At 39.0% G+C, this 23,784-nt stretch overlaps 1 protein-coding gene across 5 annotated transcripts in view; it reads right to left on the minus strand.

The window, feature by feature from the left end:
* tenm1 (teneurin transmembrane protein 1) overlaps positions 1 to 23,784 on the minus strand; it is a 2,244,326-nt gene that overhangs the window by 1,476,269 nt on the left and 744,273 nt on the right. For all 5 annotated transcript variants that reach the window (XM_073058035.1, XM_073058034.1, XM_073058032.1 and 2 more), the window contains exon 3: positions 19,364 to 19,464. The gene's annotated coding sequence lies outside the window, so the exon portion shown is untranslated. The remainder of the gene's footprint in view (positions 1 to 19,363; positions 19,465 to 23,784) is intronic.

Here is a 23,784-nt window from a genome sequence, read left to right on the forward strand (position 1 = left end):
ATAAAGCACAGACTGCTAACTGACAGCAAACAGCTGATTGCTTAAGAGATGCAGTGTAAGACAATGGAATGGTGTTAAATGAGCCTTTATCAAACCAGACAAACACTGGCTAAGTTATTTAGTTAAAGGAAATTTGCAGACCTGATTGCTACTATCACTTAGCACATCAAATAGCTGATCTATCAATACTTGGAAGATTTATGCACTGAGGGTCACCGTTCACAGCATTAGTTTTAGGCATTTGGGAAACTGTCGCCAGAGACTTTAAGACCATTTGGGTGACAAGGTATCTGAAAAAAAAATTGTGTGCGCGAGTGTTTGTGTTGTCACACGAGTGACAAAAACAAACAGTATCAATGTTAGAGAACAATCAGGTTTGTTATGAATGGTCAAGGAACAACAAGTAGAATGCCAGAAACATGAAGTAACCTCTGCCTTCGATATCTGTGACTGATGACTCACCCATCTGCAACTCGGTGATATGTCTTTTTAGCTTAAAGGGATTATATTGGTATTTTGGAAATCCATTGCATTTTAGATATCTTTCATAAGATCAAAAACTTCTGTGAATTTTAATTGTGTTTTAAGAATTAAATGCATATCACTAAAAATAAATGAAATGTGTTTAAACTACATTGTTGGTTGGATACATCTCTTCCTTGGAAGGGAGTGGGGAACCCACCATTCAAATAGTGGGTGTTGGCAGCTAAACTCACCGTGGAGGATAAGCAGGAAATTGATCTAGCCTTTGAAAAGTAGGTGGCTACAGTATAAACTCCCTTGAATGAGGATACTTATAGATATCTATATTGGATAGGACTCAATCTTCATTTGAAATTAGAACTTCATGGTCAGCAAACCTATTATCATCACAATACCCATTGTAACCTCTAACCCCAGTTTCCTAAATTATTCCTAAAAGAACTCAATGTCAAAATCTTTTACGCACATTACAGCTATACGGGCTCCACGCCAAGTTCAATTATTTAGATAATCAGTATCTTTACTTCAGATTTCCAGAATTAGCAGCATCTTGCTTATGTTTTAGTTTAATATTTTCATATAGTAAAGATGATGTAGAGTTAGCATGTGCAGCATAATCGTGGGCCTACTATTGTTGGAGAAAAACGGCACTGAATAGAGGCTACATTATGCAAGCTTAACTTAACGTCTGTGTAGATCATTGGTTTCTACAAGAAGGAAGCCATTCATCTCATGCACATTTTCAAACATGAATTCTGTGGGAGAAATCAATTCTGAATATGCTTCAAGGAGAAGCGCTGTTGACGTTTCGGGCCGAGACGTCGACAGTGCTTCTCCCTATAGATGCTGCCTGGCCTGCTGTGTTCCACCAGCATTTTGTGTGTTGTTGTTGTTTGAATTTCCAGCATCTGCAGATTTCCTCGTGTTTGCTCTGAATATGCTTTCTTGATTCAACTCCATAACATTAGCAGTTTTGAATCAAACCTAATACTTTAATGAAATTAAGTTGATTGTGACATTATTGTGGAAACAGTGTCTATAGCTGTAACTGATGCTATGACATATTCACATCGTCATCCTGTATTGTAAAACCATAAATTCGTTTTGTAAAACTCCGATGTATTACTGATCTACCTTATACAAATATGGCCTCTAAGAAAAAGTTCAGTATCAATAGACTAGAAAAATGTTCAATATAATGATGATGCACCATCAATAACTCTTGGAGACGAGAGATGAGATACAGGCTTTTATTGGCTGGAAGAAAGAACAAGCAGCAATTGACCACCACACTACATCCTGGAGACTGAGGCCGGGGCTCAGGCTCCAATTGCCTTTATACCGGGGTCCGTGGGAGGAGCCACAGTCAGTGGGAGGAGCCACAGGAGCAGTCAGCAGGGGGGGTGTGTCCAGACAGGTATATGTAGTTCACCACAAATGATTTAACAGCCTTCACTTCTACAATTATTTGGAATGTTTCAGGACCCTGTACAATGAATGTGTGCTTCTATTCATTTAAGGATGTGGGCTCTGCATACTGAACAAAAATTTATTTGCCCTTGAGAAAATGCTGGCGAGTTGCCTTCTTGAACAGCCAAAGTTCTTGAGGTTGTTACGAAAACCCCGTAACCAGGTAACTTACCAGCAAAGATAGATGGATCAGCTGAGTCGGATGCTACTATTTTCAAACGTTTTATTCAACAAGGGCACAAACGTATGGTTAATACAAACATTCAGATCGTCAAAACTCAATCTAAAACACCGGTGTAACCATAATCAATCAGAAATAAGCTCTACAGTTGTCTAGGGGGTAATACTGAGTCCAACGGAAGTCTAAAGAGTCACTCAGAAGTTTGCAGGCTTTTTCCTTTATAATTTAGAAAAGATGCACACTTGCCCGTCGTCTTGGCAGAGCAAATCCTTGGAATCAGGGGAGCAGACTTCCCCGTTGTTATTTAAAAGCAGTCTTTCGTTGGTTTTAGTCACAGATTCAAATTCGGAATCTAGCGCACGTGGCTTCCTTCAAAATGGCGTCCCGCTCCCACGGGAATCGATCTCGTGTCTCCTGGGTGCGTCTGCTGGGTGAGTCTGGGTGCTTCTGGGTGCTTCTGAGGGTCCTCCCCTCAGACCCGCCTTTATACTTCTTCACGGGATCGCAGGTGTCAATCAAGTTGCAGGTAATGCGATCTCTCTCTCAACCAGCCCACTTTGCCCGAGGGCTTTTCACGTGGTCTCCATGAGACACTAGTCAATGTCACCTTTATTCTGCTTCTTGGGAGAACGTGGTCTTCCGCACGTCTCTCTCTCTTGGGTCAGTTGACCCCCCTTAACTAGAGTTCTTGCGATTTTCACAAAGGAGGGGGCCAACGGCATAACAAGGTATACTGGATGTACTGTACATACAATAACGTTAGTTAAGGTGTTACAGAAGTAACAAGGTTTAGCAGCCTTCATCTTTCTAGTTGAAAAAGGTTGTGGGTTGGAGATTACAGGCTTGAAAGATGCTGAATAAACAATCTTAAGGAGTTGCTGCACTGGATCTTGTAGATGGTACAAACTGTTGCTCCTGTGTGCTAGTCATGGATTGAGTAAATAGTTGTGGATAGGCTGTTTATCAAAAGGTGGCTATGTCCACTAAGGTGTTGAGCTTCATGTATTGTTGCAGCTGTATGTATCCAAGGAGGTGTGGAGTATTCCAATGATCTTTGAGTATTGGAAATAGCAGATGTGCTTTAGGGAGTTAGGAAGCAAGTTACTCGCTGTAGGATTTCTACCCTCTGCCCTGTTGGGGCCACATTTTGTACATGGCTATTCCAGTTCAGTTTCTGCTCAATAGTAACATCAAGGATATTGATAGTGGGGGGGATTCAGTGATTTAATGTCAGGGGCTGATAGCCGAATTTCCTCCTGTCGGGTGTCAACATGGCAGGCATTTTTGTGGCGTGAATGTTACCTGCCGTGCATCATCCCAGCTAATAGCCAAAAGCTTAGGATTTATCTGAAGAGCTCTTAGTGTTTCACAGCTTTGATGTAACATTGCTCCAAAAGCTTAACAAAGCTATATTTATGCAGTATTTTGTAGAAATGCAGTTCATAGAACAGTGCAGCACAATGACTCAGTGATGTACCAACTGATTATAAATCTACACCATGATCATTCTGACCCTTCTCTTCTACACAGTCTGTAACCCTCCACTTTTTCTTTACATCTTTATGCCTACCTAAGAGCATTTAGATATTCTTATTGTATCTTGAAAATTTAAAGATACTTTCAATAATACAAGACTTACAATGTTGGAAATAGCAAGCCTAAACTTAGAAAGTGTTAAAATAAAATGACCAAAAGTTGTTGAAAGAAATATAAAACTGGCATGTTGGCAAAAATGATAAACATAGACTGGTCTATTGAAAAAAAACATGCAGATAAGAACTCATGAGCAAATGCAGTGACATAAATAAAGTTAACATTTCAATTCCAAGATGTTCTCTCTGATCTCTGCTCCCAGATGCTGCCTGGCTTGCTGATTATTTCTAGATGTTGTGCTTTATTTCATATTTCTAGCATTTGTGGCATTTTACATATGTATGAGATCAGTGAAAGTAAAAGCAGGCTCATTTAATGTTAATCAAATATGTTTCTGTAAATACAAGTGTCAATTTTAGATTAAGGATAGTACTGGAGCATTAAACAGGCTTAAAGGCCAACAACTCCCTGAACTATCACATTTTAAAGTTCAAAAAGAGCTTTTGAATACAGTAGTGGTGACCTCCAGAATTTTCTTGATGTGTTCCCATTAGTATGAGAATGGAAAATATCAGCACACCTTTTCAAGAAAGGAGGGAGAGAGCAACAACAACAAAAAATGAAAATTACAACCCTGCTGGAATCAAATTTTCAGGCAATTTCAACAGGACATGCGATAAGCACTACAATTAAACACAAACCGACAAGAAATAATTGTGCTGTTAAATATCAACATTAAGGGATAATCAGTGTGATTAATAGAGACTACATGGATGCAAAAGTGTTAGCTTTACAGAATATGCCCAAGTATGTGACACAAGAAGTTAGTATGCCAAGATTATAATTCTTAGCACAGTAGATAAAATACGTTTGTAGGGAGTGCATAACCTGTTGAAGAGAGGCAGAACAAACCAGTGGATCAGTGCTTGAGACAAATGACAGCAAGGAAAGTGCCCAGGGGCTTAGAGGGACATAATTATATTGGAAAAACAAAACACTAATTTGGAAAATGAAGATAAAATTTATATTCTGTTAAAACAAAACATTAAATGTTTGTGAGGAGAAAGGCCCTCCTTCATCCAAGGAGTAGGCACTCAGTTGGGCTGCAGATGATGTGAGGAAGACCCCAGCATGGGTCAACCCATGTAAAGCTGCAGGGTCTGACTACGTAGAGAAAATCTGCAGATGCTGGGAATTCAGGCAATGCACACGCACACACACACACACACACACACACAAATCGCTGGAGGAACTTAGCAGGCCAGGCAGCATCTATGGAAAAAAGTATAGTTGAAATTTTGGGACAAAACCCTTCAGCAGAACTGGAGAGAAAAAAGAGATGAGGCGTAGATTTAAAAGGTGGGGGAGGAAAGAGAAAAGTGCAAGGTGATAGGTGAAACTGGGAGGGGGAATGAAGTAAAGAGCTAGGAAGCTGATTGGTGAAGAAGTTACACAACTGTAGAAAGGGGGAGTCCAATAGGAGGGCACAGAAAAGGAGGCCATGGAAGAAAGAAAAAGGGGAGAGGAGCACCAGTGGGAGGTGATGGGCAGGCAAAGAGATAAAGTGAGAGAAGGAAAAGGGAATGGGGAATGGGGGGGGGGGGGGAGGGGAGGGGCATCACCAGAAATTCAAGGAATCGATGTTCATGTCATCAGGTGCCCCCCCCCCCCTATACTGCCCCCTGCACCTCCTCCCTCACCAACATTTAGGGCCCCAAACAGTCCTTCCAGATGAGACTGCACTGCACCTGTGAGACTGTTGAGGTCATATACTATTCCTGGTGTTCCCGCTGTGGCCTCCTGTATATCGGTGAAACCCAACGTAGACTGGGAATCTGTTTTGCTGAGCACCTGTATCTGTCCACCAAAACTGGGATCTCCCAGTGGCCAACTATTTAAATTCCACTTCCCATTCCAATATGTCAATCCATGGCCTCTACTATCGCGATAAGGCCACACTCAGGTTGGAGGAACAACTTCTACTCCATCTGGGTAGCCACCACACTGATGGCATGAACATCAATTTCTCAAACTTCCAGTGATGGCCTCCCCACCCCACCCTCCCTTCACCTTTCCCCATCCCCTTTTCCCTCTCTCACCATATTCTTGCCTGCCCATCGCCTCTCTCTGGTGTTCATCTCCCTTTTTTTCTTCCATGGCCTTCTGTTCTCTTCTTTCAGAACCCCCCCCCCCTTCTCCAGCCCCATATTTCTTTCACCAATCAACTTCCCAGCTCTTTACTTTATTCTTCCCTCTTCCTGTTTCACCCATCACCTTGTGTTTCTCTCTCCCTTCCTCCACTTTTCAAATTTACTCATCTTATTTTCTCTAGTCTTGCTGAAGGGTCTCAGCCCGAAACATCTGTTGTAATTTTTCCTCATAGATGCTGCCTAGTCTGCTGAGTTCCTCCAGCATTGTGTGTGTGGGGCCTTATAATGTACTTGGTCAGGTGTTGAGGAACTGTGCAGTCCAGTTAATTGAGGGTCCAACCGACATCTTCAAAACCTCTCCAGAACAGTTCTCCGTTGGCTTCAAGACAGCCACCATAATCCCAGTGCTGAAGGGGGCAAAGGCAACCTGCCTCAAAGCTTACCATTCCCCAGGCACCGACCTTAACAACAATCAAGAGTTTGAGCGGCTGGTTGTGTGTCGCATTAGATCCTTGCTGCATTGGACTGTTTCCAATTCACTTAGCATTCAAAGTCAGTGCACTGATGATACCATAGCCTCTGCGCTCCACTCTATCCTGTCCCACCTGGAAAGTGGTGCCTCATATTCCAGGATGCATTTTATTGACCAGCTCAGTGTACGATACGATTATCCCTGATGCTGGTGGGTAAACTGTCCTTGGTGTGTCTCAACACCTCTCTTCGTAACTGGATCCCTGGACTTCTTGACAGAAAGAGCACAGTTAGTCCATGTTGGCAGAAACATCTTTAGCTGCATCCCGTTAGGCACGGGCACTCCCGAGGGCTGTGTGCTCAGCTCTCTATTCATGCTGCTGACACATGACTGCATTGGTAGATCCAGTTCAATCCAAATCACCAGGTGCGCCGATGACACAGAGTGGCTGGCCTGATCAGTAACGATGACAAGATTATGTACAGAGTGGAGATACAGCAGCTGGTAGAATGGTGTGAGCACAACAACTTGAATCTCAACATGGACAAGACATACGAAAGTGGATTTTGGAAACTTGCAGGCTGACCACTTCTCGCAGCACATACCTGGCTCCTCCGTGGAGCAAGTTATGAGCACCAAGTTTCTGGGAGTGCACATGACAGATGATCTCACCTGGTCCCTCAACACCACCTGTTTGGTCAAGAGAGCACAGCAGTGTCTCCATTCCAAAGGAGATTGAGCTGAGTGAGTTCTACTGCCCTTTCTCCTCCCAAATCCATATTCTAACCAATCCTTGCATTTACAGGAGCCCCGTCAAGAATGTCCTGACCAGTTAGATCACCATCTGGAACCGGACTGCAAGGCATCTGACTGCAAGTCCCTACATTTCATTTCTCAATCTTTTTATTGATTTTCAAATAAAGAATATACAAATCAGAGGAGGAGTTTAGCAAACAGAGAATATAAAAGACATATAAACAGCAATAATAAAAACAAAGTATATAGTGTTCAAAATCAAATAGGTAAAATATTAAGCTTTTATATATACAATGGTCAAAAAAAGAAACTACGACTCCTCACAGCAATCATAAAAAAATTGGAAATTTTATTTAATAAAGGAGAAAACCCAACTAAACTGAAACAAAAAAAAAGAGAAAGAGAAAAGAAAGAATAAAGAAAGATTGGGCAGTCCAATTGAGGATAAAATTAAAAAGAGAAAAAAAAAATCCTTCCAGTCATCTCCAAACCTTCACGGATAAGGATTTTCCCCAAAGAGAATAAAGTAAATTAAAAAATACTTAAATTGTTATGGATTCAGGCAACAATAAATTTATGAGTGAGGCAGGGGTTTTTATAACAAATAACACGTTTATTAAACACTGAAAACAAACCCCCCAAAAGTAAACAAATCACTAACGTAACCGTAACTCAGCTGCTGTGTGGCAGTTTAAACAGTTCTTAAAGCAATGAAGCTTAAACAGTTCTTAAAGCGATGTTGCAAAAACAGTTCTTCAAAGTAGTATTGCAAAAGTTCAAAATGCTACAGTCCATTTAAAGGAGAGACTTTTTAAGACGATTTAAATTCTCTTTCATGTCGTTTTGTTTCGATTCCCAGTCGAACTACTTTTCCCATGAAAAATTTTACGAAGATGATATGTAACGGCTTAAAGGCCCTGACCTTTCCTTTACAAAACTGTTCCCAATCCTTTCTGCTATTCACAGGGATTAACACGAGAACAGTCAATGAATTCCTTCCGAATAGGGATCAAACAAGGTCGAACCTGTTTCACCGTCGAAATTGATTCTCCTCGATCTTTTAACTCCCGAACTCCGATCTTCACTCTCCACTGATTCTCAACTAGCAGTATTATAAAGAAACTGCTGGCAATGACCTTTTAAACTTTAGGCATTAAATAAAACTCCATCTTTCAACTAAACTGCATCATAACATTAAATCACGCAGTGGCATGAAGTCAACATGGCAAATCCAGCCACAAACTGCCCCTCCTCACAGGGAGGAGTCCTCCTTTTATACCCCGTAAAAAAAAACTGTCACATGACCTCTACTGGCGGGAAAATGACATCACTCCACCATCACAAGACCATTACCTTAAGTCCAGTATAGCTTCAACACCTGTCACATGACAAGTACACCACTGTCATGTGTCACGGGTACGTAACAAAATCATGTGAAAATATTGAATAAAGGGTCACCAGACTTGTTCAAAATTAAGGGATGTATCAAATGTCCAGCTTCTAATTTTCTTCAAGCTTAGACATGACATAATGGAGGAGAGCCAATAAAAAATGGTAGGCGGATTAGATTCTTTCCAGTGTAGCAAAATAGCTCTCCTAGCCAGTAAAGTTGAAAAGGCTATCACATGTTGGGCAGAAGCAGACACTCTGCTTGCTTCCTCTGGAATAATCCCAAAAATTGCTGTAAGTGAATTAGGTTGAACATCCACATCTATAACTTTAGATAATATTCCAAACACATCCCTCCAAAAATTGTTTAAACTTACACATGACCAAAACATATAAGTTAGAGTAGCCACTTCTGCATTCCATCTGTCACAAATAGGGCTTATATTAGGAAAAATATGCTCCAATTTATCTTTGGACATATGGGCCCTGTGTACTATCTTAAACTGAATTAAGATATGGCGTGCGCAGATAGATGAATTATTGACTAAATAACAAATTTTACTCCATTGATTGTCTGAAAGTGAATGTTGAAGTTCTATTTCCCAAATGCGTTAAACCCTATCATTAGGCAACATGCAAGCATTCATTAACTGTTTATAAATGATAGCAAGTCCCTACAAAGTGAAGGCTGCTAACAGGATCATCAGGGTCTTCCTTCCATCCATTAGAGATATTTATCAGGAATGCTGCCCTTAGCATTGTCAATGACTCCTCCCATCCATCCAGCAATCTTTGATTCCCTACCGCCAGGCAGGAGGTACCATAGCATGAAGACAAGAACTGTTAGGATTGGAAACAGCTTCTTCCCCAGGCCGTAAGACTACTGAATTCTGATACCACCTGTGTCAACACATATGAAACGCCAGTAGTGTTATATTGCTTACCTTTTAAACTTGTACCATATATGCACCTTATTTAATGAATAATTTTAGTGATATTACTTTGTGTGTGAATTATATGTACTGTATTATGTACCTTGGTCCAGAAGAACATTGTTTTGCTCAGTGGCATACATGTATATGGTTGAATGGCAATAAGCTGAATTCAAACTTGAGAAGATTTTGGATATCCATATGCATGAATCACAAGTTAACATGCAAGTGCAGCAAACAATAAGGAAAGCAAATTTTAAACTAGTGTTTTTTGCTCATTCGGGTTTAAGAAAGTTTCATACAATTATATTGTACTGTACTGTCCATACCAAAAATGCTGGCTGGGTTTCCTTATTTAATAAACAAGTTAACTTTCCTTAAGAGACTGAGTGTGTTAATGTTTTAAATAGATTATTGGGAAAGGAGGACTAATATAAAAGAGACTGAGCAGAATAGGCCTGCATTAATTGAAGTTAAAAGTGGTGATCTCAAGGAAATGTATACGTTTTTAAAAAGTTCAATGCAGAAAATTGAGGGATAATTCATACTGGTGGGTGAGCCAATAATTAGGAGTCAGAGCCTCAAGGATAAATAGCAGGTTATTTTATGATAAAGTGAGGGAACTCTTTTCACCGACAAGTTTGACGCTTTCAAATATCTTTCCCATAGGTCTGATATACTTGTAACTGAACATCTACAAAGATAGAAATAAATATTTTGGACACTGTGGAAATCATGATAGGGCAGGAAAGTGGACTTGACTTAGAAACTGAGGTATCAAGAAATAGTTCCCTCCAGCTTCGCAAACTTGTGATTTTAATCAAATTTCCTGCCTACACTGATGGGAAAATGAATTAGGACTTCCGCTGTTAGCCAAGTAAACTCCTTCCATGCTTAACAGAATAGTTGTGACTTTGGGACCACAAACATCATATGGATTGTATTTTATTTTATCGTCCAAATGATCTAGATTTTTTTTACTTCTGAGCTCTTGGAATTTTTCCAGGTAAAGTCAGTGATAAAATGCCTCCAGATATTTTTATGCACAATGTTTAGAAAGTCTTCAGTTATGTATTGTGCCAATTAGCATCTGTGTTGTGACCACCTAAATATATTTTTCATATGGTCTAATAGAGTACTAAACATTAAATATTCAGATTGAAACTGGGCAGATGGTTAAGTATTGGTTTTGGAGGTGGGATTGGATAAGGGGACAAATGTTTAGAAGAATGACCAGTGGAAAGAGATTACTGGTCTTCAAGTTTAAGGTGTTTAAGGTGTTCAATTATGAGCGGAAGCCAATACTAATAGTTTAGGAAGAGCTGGCAAAAGCAGACTGGGAAATGATACTTGTGGGTAAGCTGGCAACCGACCAGTGTCTTTTAAAGGGAGTTACCAAGTGTTCAGAATCAGCATGTTCTAATCAGGGTGAAAGGCAAAGATAGCAAACTGAAGAAAATCCTGGATGAAAATGAACATTGAGGGCTGGTACAGAAAAAAAAAATCTATGTTTGTTGTAGTCATTTGGAATCAAGGAGCCTCCTGAGGAATGAATGTGCAGGAGAGAACTTAGCAACAAATTAGGACATCAAAATGGAGTCATAAAATATACTTGGTAATTAAAACCAAGAGGAATCCCAAGATAGTTTAAATATTTCAAGAGCGAGAGGGTAGTCAGGGGAAGTGTGAGTCACATTAGAAACCAAAGGTGTAATCTATGTGTGAAGCCTGGTGATGTGGCTGAATTCCAAATGAACACTTCTCATCTGTATTCTTCAAGGAGAAGCATATGGAGGCAAGATGCCAGAAAACTAGAAGATACCTAATGGTGTTCCTTTACATAATAAAGACAGTGTGATAAGCCGGGTAACTAGAGGTTGACCATCTTTATTTCAGTGGCAAAGAAATGATTGGAGAAAATCCTAAAGGAAAGTATTTATGCATATTTGGAAAGACGGACTGATCAGGGTAGTTAGCACAGAACTGATGGGGAGGGGGCAACTTGTTGTTACAAATATGAATGCATTTTTATTTGAAGGCCGTCTTAGAAGATTGATTAAGGCAAGATCGTAAAACTATGTATGTGGAAATTAGTAAAGTGTTTAATAATGTCCTGCATTGCACATTGTTCAATACTTCACTAATGTCCTGCCTTGGGTCCCATGTGCATTAACCGATTTGGACCAGCAAAGTCTAAAATGATTAGCTGGTCTAAGTTGTTTAATACACCTGGGGCTGAAGGCAAGCTGATCAGTTTGATGAAAGAAGGCAGAGTTGAGTGATAAAAAGATGCATTTTGATTATAAATCCATGACCAATGACTTACAGCACGGTTCAGGGCTAGGATCCTTGTAGTTGTGAATTTAAGTGTGAATGTTAGTGGTATAATTAGTGAGTTTTTGGATAATCTGAAAACCTTTGGGGTTTTGAATAGAGTTGTCTCAGGGTACTGCAGGATACAAGGTAGATGGAAAGTTGAGAAAAGAGTTTGCTTGGTGATGCATAGTGGGAATTCAAACAGATATCGGCAATAACAGGAGGGCATTAAGGAATATTGATGAATAGAGAGATCTTGGGGTTGAAGTCTATAGTTCCCAGAAAATAGTAACACAAGTCAATAAGGTGGTGAAGGCGGCTTCAGAACAGAATTTAAATTCAGCACATTATGTTGCAACTTTACAAAGCACTGGCTCAGATCATAGCGTGCAGTTCTGGTCACCATATTATAGAAAGGATGTAGTTATGTAACAGAATATGTATGAAAATAACTAGGGTATTGTCTGGAGAGGAGGACTTTAGGTATGTGAAGAGACTGGACAGATTGAGTTCATTTTCCCCACAGCCAAGGAGGCTAAGGCATATAACATTTTAGGAGGCAGAGCTAGGTGAGATAATCAGAATCTTCTCACTCCAGAGGGAACTCATGGTAGAAAAGGAGGAGAGCATTAGACTTATATCAAAGGCAGGAAGCTTAATAAAGATTTAAGGGAAGTTGTTGATATCTCAATTTAACTCCCAGAAGAGTTTTTGGAGTCAAACACAAATCATTATGTATCCTAGAAAGGCATTTAGACAGGACTAAAATAGGCATACCTGCTGTGGCAAGAGAGGTTAATGTTGATTGACATGATGGGTTGTAGAACCTGCTGTTGCTGTTCAATGATTCCTTATCTCTAAAAGTGATAGCATTTTTCTATTGTTCCAAGTTGAGTTCAGAGATGAATTATCATTGACTATTCCTTTATAGGTTCATGCTTGTATTTTCTTTTTGAAGAGACATTTTCAATTCCTTGCAAAATAGCCTTCCACCACATCCCCAAACACCCTTCCTCTTTAGATGAATTTACTTCACATCAACTTCCTACAGGAAGCAACCAGGTCAGACATAAACTGAAATTGAATGAAGTGGAAAATGGCCAGTCATTGCCCTTGTACTTCATTGTACTGGGAAATACAGCAACACCATGAAAAATACAAACCATGAAAGAGAAATCACCTTGAAAATTGATTATCCAGATACTGCAATTCTCAGGGAGAAACCAACCTTGAGTACCTAGTATTTTACTATCAGCTGATGATAATTGTGGTTCATTAAACATTAGTGATCATATAGCAATATTATTTCACACATAATTATTGTTCTGATCCAAGAACTCTTTTTAAATTACTATCCATTAAAACTTAGTTACCGTGACCTTAAGGAAAATAAAGAATATCATAAGTGAAGCTATTAATCTAAGAGTTTCTGTTAATAATGTTTATTCACAAAGTTTGCTGAAGAGTAGTAGAAGGGATTTGAAGAAATGCTATGCATCTCTGCTGATCATATTACTGAGTACTCTGCAGGACAATGGTTATGTTTATATCTTATTATGTCTTTGGCTTTCTTTCAATTAAAATCTTCCATCCCTCCCTCACTTCCTTTCCAGTTTCTCTTTCTCTCCAGTGTGTGGTTGTTTTCATGTTCCTCTGCTCTGATCATAAGTAAGTGTTCTGAAGTCTCTTTTGGCAAACAGGAAAAGGCCCCAAGTTGAACCCTGGCTGGAGATCTCCCAAGATTCATAGGAAAAGTGCAACCTTGGTCATGCTCAGTAGGTGATTTACCAGAGCCTCACACAGTGGTATATGTACATATTTGAGTAGTTGTTTGGGCTGAAAATAAGATGTTTCAAGCAGAATTGGAATTCCACAAGGTTGCAAAAAATGGTGAGCAATGTAAAACGTACCTAGAAGTGTTTCTATATCTGTATGTCTGGCTGAGCCTGTGTTTGCTGCTGTGTCATAGAGTTCAATGAGGGTAGGTTGTGACACTGAAGTAAAATAGAATTTAATGTGTACTCTGAGAAGAATTTCCATATTTCCAAATGATTTGCATTGCTATTTAGGTCCAAAAATCTTCCTGACAGTATTGGTATCATTGTTGTAAATTCTTTAGCTGTTTCTTCAGAATGAAATAGCAGGAAAAAGTCACTGTTGAATCATTAGCCCTAAACTCACAGCTGCCGCTTTTACTCACCACCCCAAATTCACTTCCACTATTTCAAAATGTACCACTTACATTTAAGTACATTTTCCATTTCTATGCCTAATATAATTTTTGATATTTTTATATATATAATAAAACGGTACGATTTGTTAGTGTCCTCTCTTGATATTTTCATTGGCTTCCTCTTATGCCATTCTGTGATTTTGCAGTTTCCCTTTTAACAAAATAATACAATAACATTCTCAAACATCCTTACATCAGATGAGATCAAGAAAACCATTGCTCAAACAAGCTGTGGAAAATCCCTCAGGCAGGATGGAATACCCACTGAGATTTTCAAGTCAGCAGGTCCAGTTGCAGTCAGAACCTTCCACAGCATTCTCATGAGCATCTGGGAAGAAGACAGGCCTAAATATTTCAAGGATGGCATGATCATCCTGTTCATCAAAAAACTAGGGAAGTAAAGCTGCATCTTCCTCTTGTTCTTTGCTAGGAAGGTTCTGGCCTATATAATTCTTAATCACCTAATCACCAATATATCAGAGAGAATATCCTGAGCCGGTGTAATTTTTGCTTGAGTTGTAGCACTATCGACACGGTTTTAGTCATTTCTCAGGTTTAGGAAAGTGCATAGAACAAAACTTGAGCTCATATGCATTTTGCATAGATCTAACCAAAGCTTTTGGCGTGGTCAACAAAGAAGCACGGTGGACGATACCGTCAAAGCTGGGATGTCCTCACAGATCCATCAACCTCATTCACCTCTTTTATGACAATATGACTGGCCTCATTCTGTCAATCAGGGAAGCTTCAGAGCTATTCAACATTCCAAATGGTCTGAAACAAGGGTATGTGTTGGCCCTTATGCTTTTTAATCTCTTCTTCACATGCAAGATGAACCATATGATCTGAGACTTTGAACAAGGTGTATATCTGGTGTACAGGGCTGATGGATCACTCTTTAACCTGCGTCATCTGAATTCAAGTTGAAGATGATTGAGAAGCCCATCCTTGAGGTGCTCTATGCTGATGACTGCACCCTGATGGCCCATGCAGAGTCTGATCTCCAATTCATTGTCAACAGCTTTGCAGAAGCCACTCATCTCTTTAACCTCACCATCAGCTTGTTAAAGTCCTGTTTTGCTCTGCTCCTGGATCTGCTGTTGCCTGTCCATCCATCACCAACAAGGAAACAAAACCATCTTTCATGATGACTTCCTGGACAAGGAAATTAGTGGCAGGGTTTGCAAAGTCAGACATAGCCTTGGCTTCCTGTCTTCACTTTTGTTGAACCAGCACAGACTTCATCTGTCCTCAAAGCTCAAGGTGTACAATGCTGTCATCATTAGCAGGCTCCTTTATGGCCAGGAAATATGGATTGTTTACAGAAGGCATCTCAGACAGCTAGAGGGCTTCCACATTCACAGGCAGAGGTCAATCCTAGACACCCCTTGGCAGGATAAAGTCTCAAATCTGGAAATCCTTGACAGTGCCAAGTCCATAAGCATTGGGGCCTTGATCCTGAAAGTCCATCTTCAATGGACAGGACATGTTATTTGGATGGAGCACTCCAGAACCCCTAAACTACTGTATGCTGTGTTATTTATGGGCAATGAGGAAACAAAGATTGTGAGAAAGCTATCACCACATATGCTGGACTTACTCGACTGCAGCTGCAACAGTGCACACAGGACCAGACTGGATAGCGTGCCTTGGTAATATTCACCCACAATAACCTTGAGGAGTGGCGTCGTGCAGGCCTGTTGGCTGCCTGAGAGCTACAGTAACAATCACTCCAGCCGACTCAGGACAGGTCCCCTGCCCTCAGGGCAAATGAGTTTGCCACTCAAGACTTGGACTCCATTGCCACGCTCAAGTTCATAACAGATGAACGGCACAAGAAAGACCATCATCATTGGACAAGGTGGACGACCATCACAATGGACAAGAAATAAATTGCATCTTGTTTGTTCAAAATGGACTGTTGTCATAGTAACACATTGTAGTAGTTAGGCTTATATAACTGTGCGCCTTGAAGTACAGGTCTGTACTTTACAGATGCCATCGAGGAAATAGTTCACAAAATCATTTTAAAAAATTACAGTCGCCTTAATCAGAGTTAAACATCTCTGAATGTGTTCTCTTAATTAAGATTGAGTGCCACCTCAACATTTTTGCCTGGTATATCTCAAATGTCCCAGGGGGGGAAAAAAAGTGATCTCAGTTATGAGAGCTCCAACTGTTCCAAAAAAACCCACAGCTTTATGTGAAAGAGGTTCCAGGGTCTCAGTTTTTTTTTGAATGAAGTACTGCTACTAAACTTTTGAAAATGAGCAACATAGTTCATTTTAAGCATCTTTATCACATTAGGTCACCTTTAATTTGTAAGCATTAGCTTATCTAACACAAATCTCCCAAACAATGAATTACCACAAGTCTGTAATACGGTGTTCAACTTTAATCACTTTCAAATGTCCAAGATCTTCACATGTAATGCATTCTTCTTGCATGTAATTAGTCATGATGTGACCAGCAAAGCAACTTATTTCACAAAGAAACATCTTATAAACATCTTATTAATAGCTGGAATGACCAATTCGTTTGTCTTTTGATGATACTCTATGAGGAAAAAATGCAAACCAGTTGAAGACAGATCTACTCTGCTTCAAACTGTGCCATTGGAAGATTAGCATATTTGTAGGAGAGGCAAGAACAAACTCGTGTCATTCAAAAGATACTTTTCTGAACGACACTGGCATGCCAAGCCAGGATTATGAACTCAGCCACCATATAAAGAATCTGAACTAAAATTTTCCTGATTGAAAGAAGAAAAAATATTACTTACTTTCAACTGCAATTCAACTATTTTTGATAGCTTAGAAATACTTTTTTTTAAATCAGCCAAAAATTGTACAGAATGTTTTGGGCAATTCCAAGTAGAGCATATTCCTAGTTGCCTCTATTCAAAATAATGAGCAATAGTTGCTTTATTGAACAGAATCAATTAAATTGAGAACTCATTTTCATTTATACTGTTGTGTATCCCATGTCTGATCTTATTTTCTACCTCTAAAATTCATTCTAGGGACTGAACAAATATTGAAGGATCTAATTAATAAGCTTAACTCTTCCAACCAGAGATGGATTTCTGGGCAATTATGAAAAGAGAGAAATGCAGTTAATCCTTAAAAATTTGGAAGTGATACCCTCTCAAGAACAATAAAAGCTAAGTTTTTTTCATTTAACCAGCTAAAACCATCTCAAATAACAAGCTTTGAAAGTTGCTCGTTTTTTTCTTCAAATTACAAACTTGTGAGAAAAAAAACCTGCTTACATTTTGTGAACCAGTATCACTGGTTCATTCCTGGCCATAAACATTGAATAAATTATAACAAGACAAAATTTGTGCAATGGCTGTAAGATTTATCTATAGATTGGTAAAACTCAAATTTTGGAGGAATTTGTTTCCCAGGAACCATTTTAACCTCTCAAATCTGTGATCACTAACAAACATGCAAACAACCTGCATATCCAATGTTAGAACACTGAGCTCCTTGCTCCAATCACAACTTCATTGGTTTGGGCAGATGTAGACAGTTTGCTACCCAGGTGAAAGTAAGAATATCAGCATAGGAAAGTCAATTTCATTCTTCATTGAATGATGAACAATGAAACTTCTTTCCCAATTGACAACAATCATTATGTTCTTTGACCAGTAAGATATCCACACAAGAGTCACCTTTACAAGGAGATTCACGTGACACATTTTTAATATTAGTCAATTTAAAACTTCAAGGAAAAATAAAATGAAAAGTTTGAGAGCAGGAATATTTTAGTTAATTTTAGTGCTTATCAATGCTCCTGTAAACATCATTCCAAGAAATTCTTTTCATCTCCACTCCTGCCTTACTCTACATGTGTAGATTTGATGCCACAATTCCTGTTCTGCAAGTTTGATCACATTTTGAAAGAGTTTAGTTGATTCAAAGCTTTTGAGATTCCCTGATGTCATTGGAAGTGCTTGGTAAGTGTCAGTCTTCGCTTCCCCTTATATACAATTAATTACTAATTCAAGATCTCCAAACAAAATATCATCTTCCAGGTCCAAGTACATCAAGTCAATGCTGACTGCATCTCAATTGTCCCTCATTATCTGCCCAGCAACTCCATCCCAACACCACTTGGAAAAGTATGGATAAAGTTAAAGGGAAGGAAAATGCAGGAGAGGTTACTGAATAATAATAAAAAAGACAAAGTTTAGAAAGGGATAGGAATTCAACTTCATGCAACATTGAGACAAAATTGGTGCATACAGGACTGAAGGTGTTATAGTTGAATGTGTTCTGTGTATGAAATAAGATAGATAATCCTATAGTATAGTTAGCAAAAGTATGATGCTGTAAGCATCATTAATTCACAGTTGAAAGAAAATCAAGCTGGAAGCTTAAAATCAAAGGATACACATTGTATCTAATGGACAGATAGGTGGACAAAAAACATTAGTAGGGTAGTATTTTTGGTGACAAAAATTAAATTAATTCCATACAAGGAACTGACTTAGGACTGGAAGATGTAGAATCATTGTAGGCAGAGTGTAAAACTCCAAGCTTCCAGCAGATTTTTTTATATGAAAGTACTGACTTAGTGCCTAACAACCCCTCATTTCAGTAATAGGTATACCTTCTGCAACATAGTTTCAAAGTCTCAAAAGAACTGAGGGTAGCTGATTAATATCAAGTGCATTTGTTCCCACCATGAAAGTGTAGACATTCTGCTGTAAAATCACTGGGTACTATGATATTACTCAAGTTGAAAGGTGGCACAGTGCATTCAATCAGTGGGCAATATGCCAAGGCAGTAGGAGTTGTAGCTTTGATCATTCCCTGCTGTTCATTTTCAAAACTTTGGCATACCATAGTTGAGGAGAAAGTCTTAGGAGACGGGAAACATTGCACAAGACAAGACACAGTTGGATGGCTTTTATTGACAACCCCAAAAGTAGCATCAATAGATGCTAAGCATCAATCAGATTACATGGTTGGCATATTCTCCACAACTGGCAAGGAGCCAGGAATTATTGAAGGATTGTGAGTGGTAAGAAAATGAAGGGGTTCACCATCTTTTCAAAGATTACAACACAAATAAGCTTTGTACAAAAGCATTCTGAATGCAGACTTAATTGCAGATCAAGCAAAAATTAAGCCGAATTTTATTACTCCCAAGAGTGCCAGAGAATACTTAGTTACAGACCTATAAACCACAACTAAAATAGCTGCTTATGAAAATTAAGTACAGGATGATCGGATGAAAGACTAAAGTGTGTTCTGTTGCAAGTTAAATTAAGTAATGAGCTTTCTTGCTCAAGTATTCCTTCATCAGTACTTGGTGTAAAGAACAAAGTTTGAACAAAAGACCAGCCATTATTGTTCTGAGTTAAATGACATTCTTTACCTGTTTCCCCTCTGATTTTGTTCGGAATGCACACTTGGATGTGGGACGGTGAAGGGATGGAGATTCACTGGCAGAGCAGCCAATTCATGGAATAATAAGTCCTGTTAATAAAAAAGGCAAAAGGCTATTAGCACTTAATAGATAATTGGTTATTTCGGAAATTTGAAAGTTTAATGATCTATAAAAAGAAAAAGTTAAAAAGTTATTCCCTTGAATATCACAAGATTTGTTATATGTGCAATAGAAACTTGACTATTACAAGCTGGTTTTGAGCAATTGGGGGAGGTGTGTCAGGGATGTGGGGAGATGAGTGGTGGGGCTGTAAGAAATCAAATAGCTCTTTGCTTGCACTCACCTAGTGTGTGCAGAGTAGTAACCATGGCAACCCATACTGAGTTACTGTCCCTGAGCTTTCTGTGCCATTAGCACCGCACACAAAGCCCTGTTATGCTGCACAGCTCGAACAATGCCACACTCAGACTAACTTGCACTTGCTGTCAGCTTTGACAATCATGACAGGGTTTTACAAGTAGCCTGCTCCCCACAGGTAAAGAACATAGAGCTAAATAATATGCTATGATTACTGACTAAACTTGCTTTAAACTTAAAATTGGAACACAGACGTTGAATATTTAAAATATGCATCTTCCCTTAATAGTGAATTCATGGCTCACCACATGCCACTGAGCTGTTCTGTTCAAGAGAGATCCCATGCTGATCTCCGATCAATGTTGAAGTAGCTGATCTCAAAGGGTGCTAGCGCTAACTTAAGTCCCTGAGCCAAGGACAGAAAGGTGGGACTATGGCTGACTAAATACCCAGTAAGCAGTCATTATCAAAATGCAAGTCCATGTACAAAAGCAACCATTTTAAAGAAGAAATTGGAAGCCTCTAATACTCACAGAAGTGTAAAGAAAAACTTCAGTACTCAGTTGTGAAATGAGTAGGTGACATACACAAAGATAACTAATGACATGTCTCCTTTCCTTTTTGTTAAGGGGACCTGTGACTTTGCTGATTCTGACCCACATGGATTCCTTCAGTAATGGAATAAACGTGATATTCAGCAACTTCTTATACAGTCAGAATGTCTTATATTAAAAAAAACACAACTTTATAGCTATCCTATAGTGAAACAGTCTGCCTACATTTGACCAGTCTCCCTCTCGCTAGTTGCTGTTGGTGGAAAGTGCAGGAGTCCTGGGATCCATGCTGCAAGGATCGATTGGAGAGGCTGCAGACTCATTTTGAGGGACTTTCAGGTTCGTGTTGCATGTGTTCCTGATTCTGTTTTTTTGCCCCGCTGTTTTCTGAGCAGTTTCATCGGGCAATCGATGTGGTCTGGGGTGCTTCAACTAAGAGTACTTTTCCCTGTGGCCAGCCGTGGGCTAGCAGTGTGATGCTGAACTATACCAAACTAAATACCACTGGACTCCTGCTTTGATGGTTGATATTCTGTGTGTTGTCTCCTTGCTTTTTGCCATTAGCGCAATTTGTCCTTTTATCACATGTTAAATGTTTGATGTTTTTCTTGACTGGCTGGGTTCCATGGTGTTTCTTTGTTTTGTGGCTGCCTATGGGAGATCTAATCTCAGAGCTGTATTCTGTATACTGTACATACTGAGAAGAGCGTTACATGGTTCTGGGCCTGTATTTATTAGAATTCAGAAGAGGGGTGAGGGGTAATCTTCATTGAAACCTATCGAATGGCAAATGGCCTTGATTGAGTGGATGTGGAGTGGATGCTTCCTATAGTAGGAGAGTCTAAAATCAGAGGACGCTGTCTCAGAATAGAGGGACGTCCTTTTAGAATGGAGATGGAGGAATTTCTTCAGCCAGAGAGTCATGAATTTGTGGAATTCTTTACCACAAGCAGCTGTGTAGGTCAACTCTATTTAAGGCAGAGGTTGATAGATTCCTGATTGGTCAGGGCATGAAGGAATATGGAGAGAAGGCAGGAAATTGGGGCTGAGGGGAAAATTGCATCAGCCATGATGAAATGGTGGAGCAGACTCGATGGGCCAAATGGCCTAATTCTGCTCCTATACCTTATGGTTTTAGAATAAATGCACTTTGAATTAGCATTTTAAGAGATTATGATGCAATTTCTTCTATAGGCAGAAAGTATCAATGCAAATATTCAGATTCCCAAAGGCAGTCTCATTCTTCAATATTCTAGAAATACATGGGAAAAACATTTATTTAGAATGGTAAAGAACATGTGTATCTTTAAAACAATTCTTTGGGAAAAGAATGCAGAATTTCCAACAATGGGTTTGTTGTATGTTTTACTTCAACAAACCTAAATGTGACTACAACCTGATCATGCATTGATATTTTTGATTTGAAATAATTTTAATCAAATATCACTGCTGGTATACTGTATCAAGGCTGTATGCTGCATTCCATTGGAATTAACAGCATTTGATCACCAGTTACTAAATTATCTGGAAATATACTGAGATAATCTCTTGCACTTGAAATAAACAACTGCTTAGAAGTAGTAATGAAAGTTAATTGAGAGATAGTACTATTTTGATACTAAATTTTTCATAGATTTAAAAAAAATACACTTTGCAAAATTAACAAACTAGTGCTTCCTTGTCTATAGGAAGCTAATGCTTTCCTTGCTTTAATATTTTTGAATTTTTCCTACTACTTTCTCCTATGCCTTAAAATTCAATTGCATGATGTTGCTTTATTGCTATGTTTTGCAACTAGTGATCATTTATCCAAGTATTTCCAGGACATTTCACAAGAAAGTAGAAATATGAACAGAATAGGCCATATATCTAAAGTGCTTTCTGCTAAGGTTATAGCCAATCTCATTTGGGCTTCAGTTCCGCTCTCCTGCCTTAACTTTCTCCTCCTAATTACTCCCAAATCAGTCTTAAATATTCAGTGACTCTACTTTCTTTTCTCCATAGTGCTGTGAATTCCAAAGATTCATAATCTTCGGAAGAAGTTTCTCCTCATCTGCTTTAATATATGTTCCTTGCTCTGAGCCTACGCCCTTAGTAGAAAAAAAACACATTTTCAATATTTACCTAATCAATATTCTACATGCTTCGGTAAGACAACCCAAGTTTTGCAGCACTCCAGAAACCCAACTGGACTCTTCCTGAAGTGAGTCGCCATTGAACATGTCTTTTCCCATACAACCGGAAAATTTACTGGAATTTTTACCTTTTACTGGAAAATTAGAAGTGTCAGTGGGAAGGTTGAATTTAATGCCAAATCACTTATGGGAAAAATCATAGTTTCTGTTCCAAAAGTTTGGGAGAGGAAGTAGTGTTTTCTATGGTTTCCAATTTGCCTTTAAATAAATCCATTGTAATGATCCCCAGTTGAAGGAATATGAAGTTAATTTTCAGCCTTGAGAAGGTATTAGCAGTAACCAACACTTACCAATTTGGCAAAGGGGATGGTGTGATGCAATGTCTAATCCTATCAGAAGAGACTGGCTCACATCTATGAAGTGGGAACTCCACCATCTACTACACTTATCTGAATGGCAAGTCAGGCGATGAGATGGGGTTATAGCACAGATCAGTAATTTATATGGCAACTTCCCCATTTCTGTACTTTCATCAAAAGTACTCTCCACTTTCCATATAAATAGTGGTAAATGTTTTATTACTTCAATTTAATTTTTGTCATGGTAAATCATGTGCCTTTACTTAATGAAAGTGTTTCTGCCTTTTGACACAGCAGAGTTGATTTAAGCTTTAATCTACTGCTTAAACTTAACTGCTTAGAGAGTGGATCATATACCATATGTCTGTGATTTGATCAAAAGTTAATGAAAAATAAAGTGTTTACAGAATTAAAGGTACCTTATGGCTCACAAATCTTGAGTTTTGTGCCAAGTTCCGATATGAAATATAATTCTTGGACAAAAGCAGGGTGACCAGCAAAACACATTTGGAAAACACATTGGGAAGCCACTTCCAAAATTTTCCATTTTATGACTGACCTATGAAGTCTCAATAAACAAACAGGGACAGAAATACACCACACTAATGGAGTTTCCTTTGGCAGGATTTAAACAGATCTTTCCAGACCAGTTTCTAGTCTGACATTAGGTAGCCAATTCAGTCTGCTTTTCTTTAGCTAAATTATCCTGCTCTTATTTAGGTCCAATTACTATGGTAGCAAATACCACCACCCAAACCAAGATCACAACTTTTGCTCAACACCACCAAACAAATCAGCTGCCCAAACTAACCCAAGCCTCCAAACATTTGAGAGTCCAAGGATCCCACACCTGATACAGCCCATCTATTAATTCTAACTATTCCCTCATAACTCATCTAATACCATCTAGAAATAGTTTTTCCTGAGGCTTGCTTCCTTCCAATTTGCTGGGGAATTTTCAGCTGCGTTGCAGACTGATTTTTCAGCGGAGTATCTGACCATTA

The sequence above is a fragment of the Hemitrygon akajei genome, chromosome 10 (assembly GCF_048418815.1).
Source record: "Hemitrygon akajei chromosome 10, sHemAka1.3, whole genome shotgun sequence".
Classification (NCBI taxonomy): domain Eukaryota; kingdom Metazoa; phylum Chordata; class Chondrichthyes; order Myliobatiformes; family Dasyatidae; genus Hemitrygon; species Hemitrygon akajei.